The sequence below is a fragment of the Bos taurus genome, chromosome 16, assembly GCF_002263795.3.
Source record: "Bos taurus isolate L1 Dominette 01449 registration number 42190680 breed Hereford chromosome 16, ARS-UCD2.0, whole genome shotgun sequence".
NCBI classification, from domain to species: Eukaryota; Metazoa; Chordata; class Mammalia; order Artiodactyla; family Bovidae; genus Bos; species Bos taurus.
Genome location: NC_037343.1, coordinates 31,113,485 through 31,136,974, shown reverse-complemented (window position 1 = coordinate 31,136,974; position 23,490 = coordinate 31,113,485). Strand labels below are relative to the sequence as shown.

The window sequence follows — 23,490 nt, the reverse complement described above, 5'->3', positions numbered from 1 at the left end:
AATAGCAGCCCACTCCAGTGTTCTTGCCTGGAGAATCCCAGGGACGGGGGAGCCGGGTAGGTTGCCATCTACGGGGTCACACAGAGTCGGACACGACTGAAGCGACTTAGCAGCAGCAGCAGTGCTTAAATTTGTCCTCATGAAAAAACAAGTATAAATTTGGAAGTATAGCGTAAGCCTGTGAAAATTGAAGCTTTAGGATAAAGTGCACATTCGTTCGGTGATACATAGAAAATCATCTGCAAATGACTTACTATGACTACTTTAAAGATTTCCATTTTGTATTTCCTGCGAAGCATAAAAAACATGGCTTCAAAAAGAACAACAGACAGAGATGAACATGGTTTGAAAAGTCAATAGGTTGAAATGTAAAGGAAACTGGATAAGATTTTAAAACAATAAATGGAAACTTAAAATTTGCATCCAAGACAATAAAAAGCCAAATGGACAATATAGAAAGTGAATTCTGAAGAAAAGAAGACAAGTCTGGGAAATTCTTCAAGATATTAGAACAGAAGGCAGCAAACTATCGACTGAAAGCCAAATACGGCTTGCCCCCTGTTTTTCTAAGTCCTGTGGGCTAAAAATGGTTTTTACAGATGAATATTTGCAATCAATTAATGTGAAGAACTGACTCATTTGAAAAGACCCCATTGCTGGAAAAGATTGAAGGCAGGAGGAGAAGGGGACCACAGAGGATGAGATGGCTGGATGGCATCACCGACTCAATGGACATGAGTTTGAGTAAACTCTGGGAGTTGGTGATGGACAGGGAGGCCTGGCGTGCTCCAGTCCAAGGGGTCTCAAAGAGCTGGACACGACTGAGTGACTGAACTGAACTGAACTGAACGGTAAGAACTCTGAACCCCAGTGAAGCAAAAGGTTGCATACTCAGTCACTCAGTTGTGTCTCTCTCTTTGTGACCCTACGGACTGCAGCCCACCAGGCTCCTCTGTCCATGGAATTTTCCAGGCAAGAATACTGGAGTGCTTTGCTATTTTCTCCTCCAAGGGGTCTTCCCGACCCAGGGATTAAATCCGCATCTCCTTCATCTGTACTGGCAAGCAGATTCTTTAATACTGAGCCAACCTGGGAAGCCCCCAACCAAAAGGTTATCTCTGTCCAAAAGAATTATATTTGTCTCATTAGTAGCTCCATATTACAAGAAAACAAAACAAAATTCAACAAAACTCTATTCAATTACGCTTTTATTTGGAATTGAACCAATAAAAAATTTATAGAAATTTGTTTTTGCTTCTGTTACAGTAGCTGCATAATATCCTGTTTTGCCTCTCAGTCTACAAAGTGTAAAATATTTACTATCTGGCTCTTTGCATAAAATGTTTTACAACTTCTGCCTTAGAGGAAAGAGATAAAGATAAAGATAATGCCTATGAGGCCAGGGACAGAAAATTCAACCAATGAATAAGGGATAACTCCAAAGAAGAACCAAAGCGAATGACATCTGTCAGTTGGTATAATAGATGTAAAAAATTCTGTCAAGAACAGGACAAAGAACTTAATATAGGGCCAAGAAACAAAATGAAACAGAAAGATTAAAAATTAGAGAGCAGGTAAAGATATATAAATCATAATTAAAATAGTTAATAAATTAAAATCAGATTACAATGGAAAAGAATCTAAAAAATCATATACATATAAGTATAACTGAATCACTTTGCTGTATACCTGAAACACTGTAAATCAACTATACTTCAACAAAATAAAATAAGATAAATCAGATTACAAAAAATTCAGAGCAAAAACCAAGCCTGTAGGTCAATTTATATTTTACGAATCCTATGATGAAATAATTTTGAACCTTTTTCCACTCAGTCATGTAATATCAAAATACGAAAATCAAAAGCTATTAGAAATGAACAAAGACAAATTGTAGGAGAAGACTGAAATACAGTGATCAATCCATAAGTATAGTTTGTAAAAGATTTTACCTACAAGACTGGATTATTAATACACCAACTCTGCATCTCCAAGTAATATTGCACTTTTTGAAAAATGTCCATGAGTTTGAACAACTATTTACCTATAAAAAAATCTATAATAAATACACTGAACATATTCTGAAACTAGAAATTACTGAATGTAAATACAAAATTCTATTCATCTGAAAAAACAAACACTAGACCTACAACAACCTATTTCTTAGAAAGTAACAAAAAAGAATTCAAGGTATAGGTTACAGCTAACACTGTAACTAAATTTATACACTGAAAAATGTTCATTATTAATTAAAAAAAAAGAAAAGCAAATATACAAAAAACATTCAAGTTAGCAAAAGGAGGGGGCCTTAAGAAAATTGTCTGTGTTTTTGGCTGCATGGCATGTAGGATCTTAGTTCCCTGACCAGGGATAGAACCTGTACCCCCTACAGTGGCAGCATGGAGTCTTAATCACTGAACCGCCAGGGAAGTCCCAAGCAAATCCTGAGTTTAAAGAAAATATAAAATGTACATTAAATAATGGAACAGGTGGCAAAAAAAGAATCATAACTTTACTGCAATGGTACTTACACTAGCAAAAATTTAGGTATAACCTAAACAACAGAAAACTATATTAATTTTAGCATATCTTTTCAATAGGATTGATTTCCTTTGCATTCGAAAATCAGGATCTACAAAGAATTTAGTGAAAGTTAACAATGTATTTAATACAATAATAAACAAAAATGTAGAATATAAAAATTTGATATACAACATGATATCAACTGTGTAATAACAAAAAGAAAAAACACACAAACACAGAAAACCAACTGCAGTTATCTCTACAGGGTAACATTTTAAAACAGAAAATCCCCCACAGATTTTCCATCGCACCAGGGTGAGCACCCCTAACCTCCACATTGTTCAACTCTCAACAGTTGTGTGCAATGATTACCACAAGAAATCTAGCTCAGGTCCATCATCACACATAGCTGGCATAATATTTTTTTCCTTGTGAAGAGGACTTTTAAGATCTATCCTGTTAGCAACCTTCAAATATGCAACACAATATTAGTAACTATAATTATCATGCTGTACATTACATCCCTAGGACTTAGATGAGTGATCAATGATCACCCTGTACCTATCTGTTAAGTCAATGCTACCTTTTAAACCACTGTCTCGCATAAACCAGTTAGACATGTACATTGCTGCATGACACGGGCTCACACAAAGAGCTACGTGGTTGAGACTTCCCAGTGCCTCTCCAAAGCAGCTAACTGACTCATTTTCCCTTCAGGTCACCAACATAAAAATAAGCTCAGCTATTTGGGAGCTGTCATGTTTTATTAGAAAAGTTATTATTTCCTATAAATCTGTGATTTCTAAAGTCTTAAGAGACTTGATACCTTCTTAATATTGCCTAAATCTTGGTGCAATGTCTTTTCATCTAAATGAATATTTATCTATAGAAAAAAAAATAAAGGAAGCGCAAATCAGTATATAAAACTGCAGGTGACAAACTTTTTAGATGCGTCTATTCTGGAAAGTAAGATTATACATTTTGCTTTGTGTCGATATGATGTAAAATAATTCTTGAATGACAGTCATCCCTAAATTGTAGGTTAGTTGAAAGCACAGCCAGCTCTCTGTATGTACCTTTTGTTTCTGCAACAGAGCTGCTACAAGAGCCATTATAATGGCTGCAAATTAAACAAGGAGAGTTGAGAAACCAGGCCTTTGTGAACAAGGCTGAGACTATTCCACTGACTTCACGTGGTGAAGTGCATTACCAGGGAGATGGCAAAGTGTACATAGATGCTATTAAGCTGAAATGAATCTAAACATGTGAACGGTCCCCTTCTAATATTTCATTGATAATAGAGTTAAATAGTCTGAGTAGTTCATTTCCAAGGGATTACCACACTTACCCCGTACTCAAAGTCATTTATGCCTTTCAGCTTATTTGAAAGGTTCAGTAGTAACTCCTCAAATGTTCATTGCTTGTCATACTCTAAATTCTGAATTTCTGGATGCAAACACAGGCCCTATTAGCACTAATGGAAGGTATATATGTGTACCTGGGAAAGAACATACATCTAGAAACCTGTTCTCTGCTGCTTAGAGGCAATCACGCTGCATTTTCTCTTGTGGGCAAAATGAAAAATGCATTGCTATTTCTGTGGAACCATTCAGGTGTTACAGGCACTTCTATAACATCCAAGAATGCATTAGCCAAAAACAACTAGAGTCATTTTTTTTTGTCTCATCATTATTCAAGCTGAATTAATAATATTAAACAGCATGTGGGATGAGGAAAAACACAGTGCAGAGCAATATTAAAGCCCCATTCCACTCAGGCATGATTCATTTTGATCTTTACTACTTGATTCAGCTAAAGGCCAAACCATATATGATGCTTTAGATCCAGAAAATACATTATTTCACTGTTGAATATGGTCCAAAATGAAGGCACCTAATTTCAAAATGGAAGCAATTTAGAAAATATAAGTGCAATGAAAAATGTCTCTATTACAAAACATATAAATTAAGTTCTATTTGATTATTGCCAATATTTTAAACCTCCCTACACATACTGGTAATGCCTTTAGTGCAACTTAATTTTCTTCCTATTGTGTCGTATACATTCAATGAACATCATTTTGGTAAGGGAACAAGAAGAAGGTCAGAAGTGTTCGTGATGATAAATTACAGACCTTAATAACTTTTGAACAGTTTTAAATGTACAGTCATTTATAAGTCATTTAGCTTGATAGATGAATGGTTAACAAACTATATAAACTAATAAGAACCGTACATTATTAGTCTATAGTACTACATGGCATGATGCCAAGATTTCAAACATGGTCTAATTAGGACCAATACTGGGCTTTGCAGCATATTTAACTGGAGAAAGGAAAAAAATATCTTATTAAAAGACAGTATAAAAAATAATTACTCATTGATTTATGCAAATACTACACAGGCACACGAGATTTTATTAAAGGATTGGCCAGATTCACAATTGACAGACCACTAAAATGTTATTAGCTTTGGGGTTAAAAAAAAAGGATGACCTGTTGGTTCAGATGTTTGCTTGTTCTCTTGTTTTTTGCTTTCAATGAAAGGCAGTTTGGAAATCTAGTCTCTGGGGTTTGTACTGCAGATTTACACCAAGCTTTGCTTGTGTACTTTGTTATACGTACTCTCATTTCTTGCTCATGGGTGAGTCACATGCAGTGATGATGGGCTCCAGAAGCGATAGTTCCACAGAAGTTTCTGGAAGGAACCCCAATTAGTCTCACTCTACTGAATCAAAAGCAGTTCTAATATGGAGAGACTTAAGATTCAACTTGGAGGGACTTCTGTGGTGGTTCAGTGATTAAGACTTTGCTTTCCAAAGCATGGGGTGAGGGTCTGATCCCTGGTTGGGGAACTAGGATCCCACACACCTCATGGCCAAAGAACCAAAACATACAACAGAAGCAATATTGTAACAGATTCAATAAAGACTTTCAAAACAGTGCATAAAAATTTTTGGAAAAAGAAAAGAATCAAGTTTGAAGAGGCACAGATTGAACGAACAAGTAAAATCACAAAAGTAGTTCTGTTATTGAATTAAAACTGACAGGTGACAGTTTTAATTGAATTAAAACTTGCCTGGTAAGAGTGGTGAAATCTCCTCTAATCCATCTACTTCAGTATTTCTTAAGAGTGGTACCACTATCAGAATAATTCATGGAGCTTGTTTAAAATGAATATTCCTAAATTACCTTCCAGACCTCTGATAATAGGATCGCCAGGAACAGGGCTGAGAAATTATTTAATAAGCTGCCCAGGAGATTTCACATGCCTAAAAGCTCCAGGGCTACAGTCCTAGAAAGAAGGCCCAAGAGGCTCTTCATTATACCACATGTGCACTGTTGCAATGCCACCTCTAATTCTCTACCATCACACCTACAGTGCACCCATTAGCAATACAAGAGGTACCACTCTTAAGAGCAGCACAGTGCCTTGAACATTAAGCTAAATGAATGTGTGAACATATTCATGGATGAATGGATAAATGCATGAATGGGAAAACTAATAATATTTCTGGAAGGAAATAGGAATTCTGTTTCCTTTGGAGTCTGCTCTATAAATCCATTCACAGTTAGCTCTCTAAAAATTCCCAAAGTGATCCAAAGTTTTCAGTCTATATATTTGACATATGATGTTAATGTCTCAAATACTGATCTTAGAAAATTATGAGAGAGGAAACACTGGGCCCGGGTTCTGATTCCTCTGAAACGTCACAGTGCTGCACAGCTTTCTAGCCTGCATCGTGTGCTGGCAGACACCACCACTGCGCCCTGCACATCTGCTGGGAAAGCTGTTGCTTAGCAACAGCAATCAATCCTGTATTTCCTCTTCACCATTTTCCTGAAGATTGAGACACTGCTCCAAGGTATTATTTTCAAATACCTTCTGTTTCACTGACCAAACATGTTTGTTAATTTTTCTATTATGTGGGGAAAAAAAAAACCCATGAACCAAATCAGCATAAGGATCCAAGAAAAGAAGAGTGAAGGAAGGTCAGTAGAACACATGGTGCTTTGGGACTTGTTTGATGAAGAAAAATTCTTTGACAGCTCATTGACTTTATTTGCTATATCCTTTCATTCTGCCACTTTAGAACTGATTTCTGCTACCTCGTGGGAGATGAAAGCCATTAGCATGAATTATCATTCTAAATGCAGATCCACAAGGTACGGCCATAAAATATAGAAAGCAAATGATTTTCAGAAACTGGTTTAATATACATCTCACATCTCTGGGAAAGCTCCCATCTTGGTTACATTCTTACCAACCACTAGCTACATTTTCCAGTCACTTTCCACTGACAGCACAACATAAGATTCTTGGATGGACACTGCTTACAAGCTAAATTACTTGGTGTTTATGATGTGATTTAGAAGCTAAATTACATACACATGATACCAGAACTGACTTTGGGAGGCAGGGATAAGAATTCTTATTTTAAATTCACCAATATGGCCTACCAATGAATGGATTCTTCATACAAAAACAAGAAAGACACTCAGGAACTTTATGTGATGCTTTCCAATAAAAAGAGGAGGTATTTGCTTAAAATATATGCATATATATGTTAGTAAGTGGTGGAATCCATCAAGGTGGGTATTGGGTATTACATGGTCATTATTTTCTATGTTTACTGAGCACATAATATGGGCTTCCCTGGTGGCTCAGATGCTAAAGAATCCACCTGCAATACAGGGAACCTGGGTTCGATCCCTGAGTTGGGATCCCCTGGAGGAGGGAATGGCTACCCAATCCAGTATTCTTGCCTGGAGAATCCGAATGGACAGAGGAGCCTGGCAGGTTACAGTCCTGCTGCTGCTAAGTCGCTTCAGTCGTGTCTGACTCTGTGCGACCCCATAGACGGCAGCCCATCAGGCTCCCTCATCCCTGGGATTCTCCAGGCAAGAACACTGGAGTGGGTTGCCATTTCCTTCTCCAATGCATGAAAGTGAAAAGTGAAAGTGAAGTTGCTCAGTCATGTCCAACTCTTAGCGAACCCATGGACTGCAGCCCACCAGGTTCCTTCGTCCATGGGATTTGCCAGGCAAGAGTACTGGAGGGGGGTGCCATTGCTTTCTCTGAGGCTACAGTCCATGGGGTCACAAAAGTCGGACATGACTGAGCGACTAAGAACAATATATGCTCATATCTTTATGGGCAGCATTAAGATGAGGAAAATGTGATCCCTCTACAATCTTGTAGAAACAGTCACGTCAATAAGCAATGCAGAAGTAATACAGAAGAATAGAGGCATGACCTCAGGTATTTAGTTACAACAAACATCCCAGTTAATAAGGAATATATCTGCAACACAGACTAGATGAATAAATAAGTTCAAAGCCTTTTTTTTTTTTTTTTTTTTATGAAAACACTGTTGGCAAGGTTACGATGAGATTAAAAGGCCATAATGCACTTAAAGGATATCAGGCTGGTAAACTAAATCTACCTTTCTGAAGAATATTGGCAATATAAAGAAAACAACTTTAAAAAATATACTTATTTAAGACTTACAGACATAGAAAACAAACTTGTTACTAAACATGAAAGGGAGGTTAGGGATAAATTAAGAGTTTGGGATTAAAATATACACCCTACTGATATAAAAAATATATATACATACATTTAAAATTTTGACATAGTAATTGTTTATCTAAGAAAGTATTTTAAGGAAATAATCAAAGGGGTTAACAAAAGATATTTATTTTAATTACATTTAAAATTATAAATACTTAAATGCCCAGTATTAGAAGAATGATTAAATGAATAATGATACAGCATATGAGAAGCACTATTAAAGCATTTTTCAGGAATATTTTATGAAAAGAAACGATTCTTATAATAAAAAAACAACAAAATAACATGCAAATATGTATAGAAAACAGTGGAGGAAAACATCACAATATTAGTAAACAATTACATGTTTTGTAATGAAAAAAATGTCCTAGTAAATAAAATATATGAGAATTTTCTTTGAATGATTAATAGGTTTTTAAATTTCCACTCAGAACTTCATCCTTCATTGGCCTCCTAAGTATTGACAAATTGAAGTATTTAAATTTCAAAAGTATTTTTAGAACAACAGTGTTCATTTCTATAAATATCTGATAAATTTTGCCAATATTTTCTCAGAGAACAGTTACAATAAAAGTATATAACTTAATTTAATGTAAAGAAAAGCATCCTTTAACAATTCAACAACCATGCACCAAGCACAGGGCATACAAACATGGATAGGATACTCTTGAGATGTTAGGGATATATTTCAATACATTGTTTTCCATCTATGATCTTCCAGAAAATATAGAGGGGTCAGGCAAACATTTCCCTTATATCAGAATGCACTGTCTTTTCACAAAAGGAGTTTCTAGTACCATCTGGAGCAGGGGATTATGCTATCTACAACTGCAAAGCCTCTGCCAGCAGAGAGACTGAAGTGTCAAAGATGCAGAGAAACAAATGAAATTAAGAGAAACAATGGAAACCGGTAAATCTTTAAATCTTCTGTATCATGCATATATACACACATATATATATATGGTTTCCCCAGTGGCTCAACTGGTAAAGAACCTGTTTGCCAAGGCAGGAGACACAAGAGACATGGGTTCAATCCCTAGGTCGGGAAGATTCCCTGGAGGAAGAAATGGCAACCCATTCCAGTATTCTTTCCTGGAAAATCCTATGGACAGAGGAACCTGGTGGGCTACAGTCCATGAAGTCACAAAGAGTTGGACATGACTGAGTGACTAAGCAGGAGCACACAAAGATACACACACACACACACACACACACACACACAAATATACGGGTGTGTGATTATCAGTGACTATAGGTGCTGAAAAAAAAGCAATTTCCTAAATCCAAAAACTGAGAGGCAGACTTTTCATTCCTTATATCAGCAGAGATTGTATCAATATCTCCACTATCGAAGGAGGAAATTGGAGTTTTGAATGGGGAAGTAACTTGGTCAGGGTCACCCAGGTAACCAGCAAAAAGACAAAACTCAAATCTAGGTCAGCTGACCACCTAAATCTGTGCTCCTTCCATCATAGCAATGTGACAACTGCGGAAATGGATTGGAGAAAGGCATCTATTTCACAGGAACAGCATGGGCAAAACAGGGAGCCTAAGTGTTCTCAGGCCCATACTCCCACCACCCCCACCCAAGTCGAAGGGCAACGGAACACTCAGCTTCCTGGTTTGTGTCAGCCTGGGACTATCCCACTGCATTTCCAGTCCAGGAGGCCCTGTTCAAAAGCCAAGATCAGTCCTACCCTGATGCTCCCCTTGGCTCACTGACCTTCCCATGATCCCCAAAACAATTGTAAACTTTGAGTAAACCTAGTTTCAAATCTGCATATGACTAAAGAATGTTTCCTCCTCTCCTGGTGCTTTCTTTTCCTGGTGCTCCTCTTCCTCCAAGAAATGCCTTTCAGAGGTACCTTAAGTATCCTAGCTTGTATCTTCTGAACACCTGCTGTCAGGAGCTCTGCAGAACTGGCTCCCATAACCTTCCCTGGTTGGTGGCTCTCTTGTAACACCAAATCCACCTCCTAACATCAGGAGACAGAAGTTGCATTAAACTGGTTATGGTTTAATCTTCTAGGTACTGAAATATATACTCTCCTCCCCACCTTCTAGAAGCTGTCAGACTTTTTTTTTTTAAAGAAGTGATGATTTTAGCCTAAATGGAACATGGTCTTCAAAACGCCAAGCTGTGAATATGATTTTGAAAAAGACAAGGAGGGGCGTGCTCCTTCAGATCTTGCCAGAGAAAGATTTCACATCCTAGACCACGAATCAGTAGGGAGGTGATACATTTTAAAAAGATTTATCTGATAAAAACACACAAGATGGACTGATGAGGAAAGAGACAAGTATCAAATGCCATAGAAATCTAGCTAGAAGTGTCCAGTCTGTGCTTGAATATTAAACCAAACGTGGCAAGAAATCTCAAAGGAAGAACAAACTGAACTCTCAATTAACCATATCTGGAGAAAAGGAAAAGGAAAAGATGAAGAGATGAGGTTTGAAACCAACACGTTAAAGTTAATAGCATCAGCTAATTTATTAAGGAGTTAAGATAACAAGAAATTTAAAAATCAGCACACTGAAGTAAATAAATAACCGTACAACAAATATACCCCCAGGAAGTAGGGCTAAGATAGCAACTGTTTTAGACCACTGGGTTCTTTCATGTAAAGAGATGATTCTGTTTTACTCAACATTTTTCCATTATGGTCACTGAAAATATTTTTTAAAGCTTTCCATAGACAGCTAATGGGATATTAAGGTTGAAAAATGAAGACACAGAACCTTCTAATTGCTGAGGGATGATAATTTAAAAATACAAAGAAGGAGGAAGAAAAGTCATTTTGCAGCTAAACCAGCTGAATTCTAAAATTATATGTTCATGTTAGTGGCACTATAAAAGCATACATACATATATATTCTATTATGAAAGTCATTTTTTCTACTATCTAGTAAGTTAAAATTCATGGGTACATCTTCTTTTCTTTTTTTTAAAGATTTTTTACCTCTAACGAATGCTTCTGCTGAGCTTTCTATTTTTTGTTCATTCATATTAAAATGCAATGATTCACCAGTTATTACCACCATAGCCATACACATGCTGAAGAGAAGCTCATGATTATAATCGCCACAATTACTGACTGCTAGATAGCAAGCCTAAACAGTGTTTGAAAAAGCAGCTTCATTTCCGATGAAGATCAGGACAGTAATAAAACAGTTGCACAGTCTCTTCACTAAATACATCTTTGTATGTACGGTCAATGTATATTGTCATGGGGCAGGTGCCAGAAAATATAAATATTTAAAGTCCTACTGAGCTGCTGTGAAGTCAGTAGCAAAGAAAAATACAAATATGGGGGCTTCATGTGGGTAGCTAAATACATAAATAACTATGAAATCATCAAAAAGAAGCAGCACAGTCATATTTCTTATGTGATGCTTATTATTATTCAATAGCAATATATTTTTTGAATCCTCAGCCATTTAAAAAATACCTCAAGCAACACTAAATTCATCAAGCCTTACACCCTAAAGAAAGTTGCCAGTAATGAGGAACAACAATAGGTTAGATTTATATTTAAGAAGAAATCCTTATCCATCTATCTTCTCCCCATAAGTAACTTGGATCACTCTTCGTCTTCATCATTCTCCACCCATCTTCACCCCACTGGGTTGACCAGCAGCAGCACACAAAGGGGTCAGCAGAATTCAGTTGTTCAAACAAAAGTTCAACAACAGATTGGTTTTGTTGTGTAAAGAAAACCAAATGTCTTTAAAAAAAAAAAAAAGCCTACCCAGGATGCAATCCTAGGTAAGGTCAGTCCACTTACCTTGACAGAACTTAAAACTTACAACTATTTGGGGGAAAGTCAGTGAGCTAACTACCTCTGTATCTTCCACTTGAGAAGTGAAGCTCTTTAAAAAGGACATAAAAATAATTTTTCTATAGAATTACAGTTCTTTAACTTCATACCCAAATAATCAGCACCTCAAAGGAAAGTGAGTAAAGGGCAAAAGATGTATCACCTCCAGCTACTTAAAAAACAAAAATTATGGGCAAACTTCAGAAAAAGTCAAACAACCAAGTGTCTTTCCACATTTGAAAGTATGGTGAACCAAATAACCCAAATAGCCCTACGGACAAATAAATGCATTACTACATTATTCGTATTCTCATTTTAGAGAAAAAAACATATAACAACTGAAGGATTTGAATACAGAGTAGGCATTCAATAAAATATGAGAGACTTTTTATTTTCTAAGGTGTAATATGGTACTGTGAATATAAAGTAGAAAGTCCTTATTTTTAGAAGATGTGCAACAAAATATCCAGGGTCAAGTGTTATGATATCTGCAACTGACTTCCAAATGGTTCAAGAAACCAACGCCCCCGCCCCCCGACACTCGCAAACGCACACACAAGAGCAAATATGACAAAATACTAACAATGAATCTAGGTGATACACCTCCTGTTTCATCGCTTCATCTTTTCTACATCACTGGATGTTTTTATAATTAAAGAAAAATTAAGGTATATAAGAAGTTCCATCAAAAAAGAGAAAATTTAAAAATAATATAAAATTAATCATTTAGATGACAAGAAAGGAAAGTATCACTAGATGACTGCAGTGAAGCAAAAGCACCAACCCAGAGAGGTAAGTAAACTCTGAGGCTGGCCCTCTGACTGGGGACACACGGCTAGCCCGAGGACCATGAACCTCCATTCTGACAGCAGCCAGGGAAAAAGCACTGGGATCTGCGCCTGGGTCAAACTCCTGAATAGATCTGGATTCCAAAGGATCATACCCTTAGAGTGAATTCAATAAACTTTTTCCACAGAAGGAACAAGGAGGTTGCCAAGCTAGTCTTTAGCACTGAATAGAGTGGAGTAATACTTTTCCAGAGAATTCAAAGCCGTTAACTTGATAATTGACCAAGCAAGCATGAAGCCTAAATTAACACTTCTGGCCCAAGAAGTTTCAAACACAGAAATTAACCTTAGATTGTCCTAGTAAGTCACCAGAACAAAAATCAAATTCACTTTGGATGAAAACACCTTCAATAGAAACCTCACAGAATTTCAAAAGCACATAAGCTTGCAGTTTTTTAAAAAATCACAAAACAAAGAATTAAAACTAGTGAGGAAGACTCAGCATAAATATCATATAGCTGAATTAAGCTCGCAAAGTTTTGCAGTTTGGACTGTCAAAGTTTTTCAAAAACAAAAGATTACAAAAATGAGGAAAGATAAAAATATCCTTTAATGTTCAAACAAAAATGTTTAGAACTACAAAATATAGTTATAAGTAAACTGATACAAATTGGCAATAATCTTTAAATCCTACAATGCCTGAAGTCAGCAAAAATGTGAAACAATACAGACTCTGATACACAGATGGTTAAGTATAAATTTATACAGTCCCCTTGGAAAACAATTTGATAGTATCTAGTGAAGCTGACATAAGCTTACTCATGGCCCAACAATTCCATTACAAATTATACACCCTAGAAAAAACTCCTGTATACTTGCAACAGGAGATAAGTATATAAATGTTCGTGGCAATCGAGTGTGTAATTGTTAAAAACAGAAAGTAACTAAACTATGATATACTCACATAATAGAAAACTATACAGCAGTGAAACCGAATGAGCTATAGCTACATTTATCATCATGAATAAATTCTCAGAACACTGGGTCGAAAAGAAAAGAAGAAAAAAACAATTAAACTTACTTTGAGGTTTAAGGTTAAAAACATACAAAAATAAACTAAAACATCAACTGTAATACACATGTGAAAAACCATATAAAGAAAAGCCAGTGAATGATACTTAAGATCTCAGATAGTGGTTACATCACAGGAGACATGGAGGTAAGATAAAGGAGGTACAGGGAACTTCAGAGGTAGGGGGAATGTTCTATTTGTCAGGCTGATTGATCGCTATACCCGTCTCTGTTTACTATTATTTGTGCCTTGTATTTCTGTTATAAACATTTTGTTGTGTCTTTAATAATAAAAAAAGTATTTAGCAAAACAAAGAAAGCAATATACCTGGGCATTCTGGCCAAAAGCACAATTCTACTCGTGCTGCATACAGGACAGATGCCTTAAAAAAAAAGGAAAATAATAACATTCAGGTAGATCAAGAATCTGTGTGTTTCAAGAATATGTTGGAGAACCTATCTACAAAACAGAAATAGACTCATAGACATAAATAGGCTTGTGTTCGCCAAGGTAGAGGAAGGGAGGGAGAGGAAAGAACTGGGAGTTTGGGGTTGGTGGATGCAAACTATTACATTTAGAATGGATAAACAATGAGGTCCTACTGTAGAGCTCAGAGAACCATATCCAATATGCTATGATAAACTGTAATGGAAAACAATACTTCAGAAAAAAATGTATATTTAAAAAAACATATATACTGCTGTAAATCTTGTTATAAGTAATTTCAGACATTAAAAAAGAAGAATATATGGGCTACTGCAATGATCAATCTAGTCAAGTAGACCTCAGTTCTATGGTGTGCCAACAGTTTTCCCTCAGTGTCTAGGAGATGTCAAGTCTATCTGCAATAGAGGCTGGGCTTAAGCTAAATAATATAGCCTTTTGTTTTCCCCTCTATTTCTGTTCATTCAGTTGCAACTCAAATGCTATCTGTAAATGCAATTTTGGGTGTTTGCTCTGTTCCTCTAAACCCAGCTTTACCCTTAAATGATGACAATCTTAAAATTTCCTAGATGGACACTACCTCTTTGCACATCTGTTGATGAGGATACGACTCATATTTTGTGTTACACTGTCCCATCATGATGCACATTAGAGCTGAATCTGCTATTTTGCTGTGATGTTTTGGCTAGCAGCTGAACAGATGGATAGCTTTTCTCCAGAATGAATATTTGCCAACAATTGGAAAGGTGTAAAACTCATCCTCAAAGAAACCCAAACATAACCACACGGAGTCTAATAAATAATTAAAATATCCACTGTTGCAGATAGAAGTCTTCACAGAATCATGATGGGTATTCAGAACCCTTGGTATAAAATGACAGTTAATTAAAAGACCATTTTGGTAATGTTGTCAGATTGATGTTACTAATAATCATAATAGAGCTTAGAATTTATATAGGTATTACGTTCATATTCATCGAGTTCTCATGGTTTTACAAAACAGATATGGAGGTATTATTAGCCTGACTTTATACAGACAAGGAATAAAGCATAGGGAGATACTCATGTTAATAGAAAATGGGCTGATTTCAGAAATCAAATCTGGGATTTAAGCTCATCTGGGTTTCATTAGCTGCATAACTTTGAGCAAGAACTTAATTTCTCAGAGCCTCCACCTCCTTTTTTTGTAAACAGGTATAATAATACCTAAACCACAAGGTTCCTAAGAGAATTACATATCATCTATTAAAGTTCCTAACAAGAGTACCTGTCATTGAGTAGCTTCTCAATAAATATATTCTTCCATTTAATAATGAAGTCCCAATTGACAAGAAAATGTCCAAATTTTCATCTTACAGTTCAGTTCAGTCACTCAGTCGTGTCCAACTCTTTGAGACCCAATGAACCACAGCAGGCCAGGCCTCCCTGTCCATCACCAACTCCCGGAGTCCACCCAAACCCATGTCCATCAAGTCGGTGATGCCATCCAACTATCTCATCCTCTGTCGTCCCCTTCTCCTCCTGCCCCCAATCCCTCCCAGCATCAGGGTCTTTTCAAATGAGTCAGTTCTTCGCATCAGATGGCCAAAGTATTGGAGTTTCAGCTTCAACATCAGTCCTTTCAATGAACACCCCGGACTGATCTCCTTTAGGATGGGCTCGTTGGATCTCCTTGCAGTCCAAGGGACTCTCAAGATTCTTCTCCAATACCAGAGTTCAAAAGCATCAATTCTTTGGTGCTTAGCTTTCCTTATAGTCCAACTCTCACATCCATACATGACCACTGGAAAAACCATAGCCTTGACTAGACGGACTTTTGTTGGCAAAGTAATGTCTATGCTTTTTAATATGCTGTCTAGGTTGGTCATAACTTTCCTTCCAAGGAGTAAGTGTCTTTTAATTTCATGGCTGCAATCACCATCTGCAGTGATTTTGGAGCCCAGAAAAATAAAGTCTGGGCTAAACACTAAAATAAAGTCTGGGAAAAACATTGTTTCCACTGTTTGCCCATCTATTTGCCATGAAGTGATGGAACTGGATGCCACGATCTTAGTTTTCTGAATGTTGAGCTTTAAGCCAACTTTTTCACTCTGCTCTTTCACTTTCATCAGAGGCTCTTTAGTTCCTCTTCACTTTCTGCCATAAGGGTGGTGCCATCTGCATATCTGAGGTTATTGATATTTCTCCCGGCAATCTTGATTCCAGCTTGTGCTTTCTCCAGCCCAGCGTTTCTCATGATGTACTCTGCATATAAGTTAAATAAGCAGGGTGACAATATACAGCCTTGACGAACTCCTTTCCCAATTTGGAACCAGTCTGTTGTTCTACGTCCAGTTCTAACTGTTGCTTCCTGACCTGCATACAGGTTTCTCAAGAGGCAGGTCAGGTGGTCTGGTATTCCCATCTCTTTCAGAATTTTCCATAGTTTATTGTGAAAGGAGTCTGAGGTAACTGAGATTTAGGACAAGAGAAAAGTTTACACCTAAAACATCAATATAAACTGGAGGTTGCAAGGAACTCTAAACTTTCTATTATCACACTTGAGTGGCTTCTCACAGATACCCTGAAGGAATGGACAGAATCTATTAAGTGGGTTAGTAATAATCGTGATTAATCTGACACTAAATCATAATGCTCTAATGTTGTTATTTAACATCTAATATGTGCATGTCTTTTCTATTCAGTTAAATAGTATACTCCATATCACATACACACAGCCTTTGACATTCATTCAGATTTCCTGTTTCTGATATTGGGAATTTGTAATTTGTTGAATCCTCCCTGGAGCTTCTAGCAAACACCCCTCCTCCCAACTCCTCTGTTTCCCAGCAGAGGGCAGAGGGCAGCCAGGGTTCAGAAAAGCAAGTCCCCTGCAGGCAGGAATGAGGAGAGCTGGGCACAAGAAAGGAAGAGGCTATGGATGCACTCCACCCACAAATGTCTCACCAGGCAGAGGAGAAGGAAGTGTAGCCAGGGAACGAGAGTGGGGGATGTTGTTCGATCAACTATGCAGCCTGAGTTTTCTGTACTATCACAGAAACCTTCCGACCTCCATGATTTTAGTTTCTTGTCTCTTTTTCCCGCTTCAGGGTGACACACAACATTTTATATATTTGTTCATTCTGACATTTTGAAGAAATACTCAAAATGGAGTTGTGTTCATTAAAGAGGATGTCCAGCACCCTCCTGACTCTCTTATGTACCTGACACTATGCTGTTAGCTACTGAAGGCATGCAAGGATTTCACCTAACCTTGGTGTCACTTTAGGAGGTCCAGCCCTTCTACAGTCCCCTTCTCTTCTATGCAGCATATCCTCTTATCTGACAAGCACACTTGATTGGAAACATGTGTTCTGACTGGTCCCTTAGAATATGGAATACTTCTGTAATTCTAATATGCTGAAATTGCTAAATTCTATAATTTCATTAAATGAACTTAATCAAATCATAGCATCCAGTCTGACCAGTTTCCAAAATCACTTTTGATTATACTTGAAAAGAACCAAAAAATCCTTTTAGTTAAAAGACTTTTCATTTGTAAGAGGATTTCAATCCTTTGATTTCTAGCACATTTATTCAAGCATCCTTCTTGAACACATGGGATTTCTTTGTGAGGATTGCTACTAGAAACTGAACTAGACCAGCAAAGACCCTGTCCTCGTGCAGCAGAAAGACAATAAACAAGTAAACAAGTAAATGAACAACAATATTTTATACAATACTATTGGCTTCAAAGAGACTGTAATGCAGTAGCTTTAATGGGGAGCTCCTTTAGATTGAGTGGTCAAGGAGGTCTTCCTCAGGAGTGACATTTTTACTGAGACCCACAGACTTAAGACCATCCCAACCAGAGAACTAGCAATTACAAAGGCCTCATGTCAAAAATAACTTGGTATGTGGGTTGTTGTTCAGTCGCTCAGTTGTGTCCGACTCTTTGCAACTCCATGGACTGCCGCTTGCAAGGCCTCCCTGTCCTTCACTATCTCCTGGAGTTCACTCAAACTCATGTCCATTGAGTTGATGATGGCATCCAACCATCTCATCCTCTGCTGCCACCTTATCCTCCTGCCCTCAATCTTCCCCAACATCAGGCTCTTTTCCAATAAGTCTGCTCTTCGCATCAGGTGGCCAGTACTATATTGGCCTAAACAGTCATATTCTCTTTAAGTAAACTGTTGAGTTATCGGAAGTCATTTACCCAAGCTTTATCCAAAAGAGTTATCTAAAAACAAAAGGCTCTAGGGCACCATGAATCTCACTTCATGCTTTTGACAAAGGAAAGCAGAGAGGAAAGAAGAGAGGCAGGTGCTCTGAAAGCCAAGAAAGAATCAGTAATGATAAAATAAAGGTATTTCTGGGGGGGGGGGGGTGCGGGATGAATTGGGATTTGAGGATTGACATATATACATTATTGATTAAGTAAATGGTTAGTAAGTGTTAGCCGCTCAGCCTTGTCTGACTCTTTGCGACCCCATGGACTGCAGCCTGCAAGGTTCTGCTGTCCATGGGATTCTTCAGGAAAGCATACTGGAGTGGGTAGCCATTCCCTTCTCCAGGGGATCTTCCTGACCCGAGGATCAAACCTGGGTCACCTGCACTGCAGGTGGATTCTTACTACATATAAAATAGGTAACTAATGAGAACCTACCATATAGCACAGGGAACTCTACTCAGTGCTCTGTGGTGAACTAAGTAGAAAGGCAATCAAAAAAAGAGGGGATAGATGTATATGTATAGCTGAGTCATTTTGCTGTACAGTAGAAACTAATACTACATTGTAAAGGAACTATACTCCAATAAAAATTAATAAATAAAATAAAGGCATTTATGTCTCTTTTTAAAAGCAAGATCTGTTGCAGCAAAACGTATCCTTCTTTGGAATAGGAAGGCTCCTCTCATCTTTATATACACAGTTCTTTGTTATCTTATTAAGAGCAATAAGGAATTAATTTGATATTGAAGAATGGTGGTATCTTCCACTGAAAACAATGGACAAAGTAAGTCCAAAGCAGAGAATTCCAATCAGACACAATGAAATGTCAGTCCCCTTTTAAATATCAGATACTGTCTGAATAATTTGTTCTTGCTTAGGCATGTTCACTTACTGCATCTAAAGCCACATAAACCTAAAGATGTGCCTGGAGAACCAAGAGAACCAGGGGCAGATCCTAGAAAAGAGGGGCCGATGTAGACCAACTGTAAACCGTAACCACATCAGCAAAAATGTTTCACTGTGCTTACAAATATAGCAGTAATTACAAAGAAGGTAAGTCAGAAGAAGTGTGTATATGTGAGTGTCCACATACACTCAAAATAGGTAACAATAGAAGTTACTGTAAGAAATGGAACATACTTAAAATCCCCTCAGTTTGTTTCCCATTCAAATCAACCTGCTAAAGACTAATTCTAAAAATCCTCTTACTGAATAATGGATATGGACCCACAACATATAATAACTCTCAGGCCCGTATTTCTTTTATTCAACCTCTCTGTCCATATTCTTCCAAATCTAATCAGCAGTTTAGAGGACAGATTTGGATCAACTATAATCTTCATTTTTAAAAACATGCAAATAAGCAGCATTTTGTAGGTATTAAGGAGAGACATACCTCACAGGATACACACACAAAAAATTTTGATGTTCTCTTCTACTTGGAAATGGGGAAACTTCCATTAGAAAGATTAAATCTGATTTTCTATTATTTCCATTCATGAAAGTCAATGTTATGTTCCAGTACCTTTCACAAGGTAAGTTTCCATATTTATTAGCTCTTTTTACACTCTCTGGCCCTCATTTTGTTCTGGACAGTTTCCCTTTATCCAAAATAAACTCCCATCTATAGTCTCTGTTAAACTGAACTTAAAGTGCAGCAATTTGATCTGTATAAACAGTTTGGACTCTGTTTTCACAGGGCAGGCTGAGGGACTCACAACTATGAAAGCCCTGGTAATGGCCTTAGCAGGCAGTAAACTCCTCAGTGTACTGCAAATGCAGTTCCACAGCCTTCCTATTAAGTTATTGAAGGAGCATCTCTTCTACTAAACACACTTTGCGTAAGTTAGGAAAAAAATGTTAATTTACATGAAGACCACTTAGTGATGATGCCATCTACTACATCATGGTAGTTTACATGGGATGCAGGACATATTTTCATCAAGGACTACTGGAAGGATAATTACAAATTATGCAAAGATAGAATATTCAAGGAGCAGTCCACCTTTCAATGCTGATCATAATCTCACTTACTACTAAAGATGTTTTGCTCAAGTCCTGGACTGCAGCACTGCCATTACCTGTGCTACCAATTATACCGACGAATCTCTGATGTGCCCAACTTCCTTCAACTATGAGTTATTTTGAGTGGAACTGGGAAGCACAATGACTTCTAGTCCTTTTACAACTTGATTTTGTTCTGATTTTTTAAATGAATATTTGGAAAAAAGAATTGAAACTCTGTTTTAAAACTATCAAGCTAACCTTTGAATAAACAGATGTGAATACCAGATCACCTTATCTGCCTCCTGAGAAATCTGTATACAGGTCAAGAAGCAACAGTAGGAACCAGACACGGAACAATGGACTGGTTCCAAATCGGGAAATGAGTACGTCAAGGCTGTATATTGTCACCCTATTTATTTAGCTTACATGCAGAGTACATTATGCAAAATGCCAGGCTGGATGAAGCACAAACTGGAATCAAGATTGCCAGGAGAAATATCAATAACCTCAGATGTTGAAGATGACACCACCCTTATGACAGAAAGTGAAGAGGAACTAAAGAGCCTCTTGATGAAAGCGAAAGAGGAGAGTAAAAAGTTGGCTTAAAACTCAACATTCAAAAAATTAAGATCATGGCATCTGGTCCCATCACTTCATGGCAAATAGATGGGGAAACAATGGAAAGAGTCACAGACTTCATTTTCTTGGGCTCCAAAATCACTGCAGATGGTGATTGCAGCCCTGAAATTAAAAGATGCTTGCTCCTTGGAAGAAAAGTTATGACCAACTTAGACAACCGTATTAAAAAGCAGAAATATTACTTTGCTGACAAAGCTCCATATACTCAAAGCTATGGTTTTTCCAGTAGTCATGTATGGATGTGAGAGTTGGACCATTAAAAAAGCTGAGCACCAAAGAATTGATGCTTTTAAACTGTGGTATTGGTGAAGACTCTTGAGAGTTCCTTGGACTACAAGGAGATAAAACCAGTCAATCCTAAAGGAAATCAGTCCTGAATATTCATTGGCAGGACTGATGATGAAGCTGAAGTGCCAATAGTTTGGCCACCTGATAGAAAGAGACAACTCACTGAAAAAGACCCTGATGATGGGAAAGATTGAAGGCAGAAGGAGAAGGGGACCACAGAGGATGAGATGGTTGGATGGCATCACTGACTGAATGGACATGAGTTTGAGCAAGCTCCAGGAGTTGGTGATGGACAGGGAAGCCTGGCATGCTGCAGTCCATGGGGTCGCAAAGATTCGGACATGAATGAGCGACTGAACTGAACTGACAGATGCAAATACACCAAAAAGGCAAATACATATATATATTTTTTTTTTATATGAAAAACACCAAAACAAAGAGTGTCTAAGTAATCATCATCACTGAATTTTAAAGCTCAGGAAGACATTATAAATCATATAGCTCATCTTCCTTGGTTTCAAAACATATTTCTGATTTGTTTAGCATTTGATTATTACGTAAAGTTATTTGTTCGTCCTAATTTTCTTTAGCATTAATAATTAACACTTAATAACTGCATGTACAATGACTGACATATTAAATTCTATACCTCAGTAATAATTCATGGAAAACTATTAACCAAGTCCAATTTTCCATATGTCTCATGGTAAAAAGGTAGACCCTGAGGAGGAGAAGGGTAATATTTTCACTGGGACACATTACAATACATGATTAGCTGCACTTTTCACTTTTTCTACTATTAGAGAACTATGTAGCTATTTTAGAAAATGTTCATTATATACTCTACCATTTTATGCTTCCTTACCATTTAATATACTCAAGAGCACTTGCTGCTGCTGCTGCTGCCAAGTCGCTTCAGTCGTGTCCGACTCTGTGTGACCCCATAGATGATAAGCCCTCCAGGCTCCTCCGTCAGTGGGAGTCTTCCAGGCAAGAACACTGGAGTGGGCTGCCATTTCCTTCTCTAAGAGCACTTAGAAAGACTAAATAAAACAACACTGAAGTGGAGAAAACTCCATACTAAGATGCCAGGCTGTAAAACTGGGTTCCTTTGGAACTTCATTAACATTTTGAACTTAAGCAGATGACCCCTTTCGCGCCTTTAACTTTAGGCATAAAACAAAAATAATAGTAGTTTACACTTAATCATTCAAATAACTCTCTAAGGTCCCATCTATCTCTAAAAACTACGGTAAATATATTTATAAACTAGGTTTGACATCACATGTCATTATTTACACTTACATAAAAATATTTCCCTTATTTCCGTTTCAAAGTTGACTTCAAAAGATGCTAAAGCAGAGCAATTCAATTGGCTTTCAATGTTCAATGAGAATAAAATAGCTTCTCCTATAGGACTCTTGAATTTATAATATTTTTAAAGGAAGGCAAAAGATTCATAGACTATTGAACTGTGTGGTACTGCATCTATTCTAACCTCCAACATTTTGAGGCACAAGAAAATCAATCAAATGTCTTGTTCTGATTCCCACACATCCTTTCTTGCGTCTTCAGTACTGGCTGGTGATACTTGAACTGTCTGCATCCCCATCTCAGGGGTTCCCTGTACTTCCTGCTGAATGGCAGCAAAAAACCCAAAATACTCACAAATCTTAATATCTTGACCACATCTTTTATAGCAGTTGAAGTGGCAATTTAGGTTTCAGTTGTTAAAAAGTTCAAAATCCTCTATTCTACTGATATTCCTTTTATGCATGAATTTCTCAAAGAGAAAAAAAACAAGATATGTTATGCCTGACAATAATCATGGATCTGATTTTATGAAAACAGTTAAACCTCTACCATTCCTGGATGAAGCTAGAGCCTATTATATAGGATGAAGTAAGTCAGAAAGAGAAAGACAAAAATCACATATTAACACATATATATGAAATAGACAGCAGTGGAGATGCAGATATAGAGAACAGATCATGGACATGGTGCGGGCGTGGGGGAGACGGTGGACGGAGTAGCCTGGAAACACACACACTACCATACCAAAAACAGACACCCTGTGGGCATCTGCTGCATGCCTCAGGGAACTCAAAGCAGGGCTCTGTAACAA

At 37.3% G+C, this 23,490-nt stretch overlaps 1 protein-coding gene across 4 annotated transcripts in view; it reads right to left on the bottom strand.

Annotated features, from left to right (window-relative positions):
- The window catches only part of SMYD3 (SET and MYND domain containing 3), a 739,679-nt gene that overhangs the window by 441,986 nt on the left and 274,203 nt on the right, over nt 1–23,490 (bottom strand). Inside the window, exon 1 of one of the 4 annotated variants that reach the window (XM_059875540.1) lies at nt 1–23,490. This exon is cut by the window's left edge and continues 37,806 nt beyond it. The gene's annotated coding sequence lies outside the window, so the exon portion shown is untranslated. 4 annotated transcript variants of the gene reach the window in all.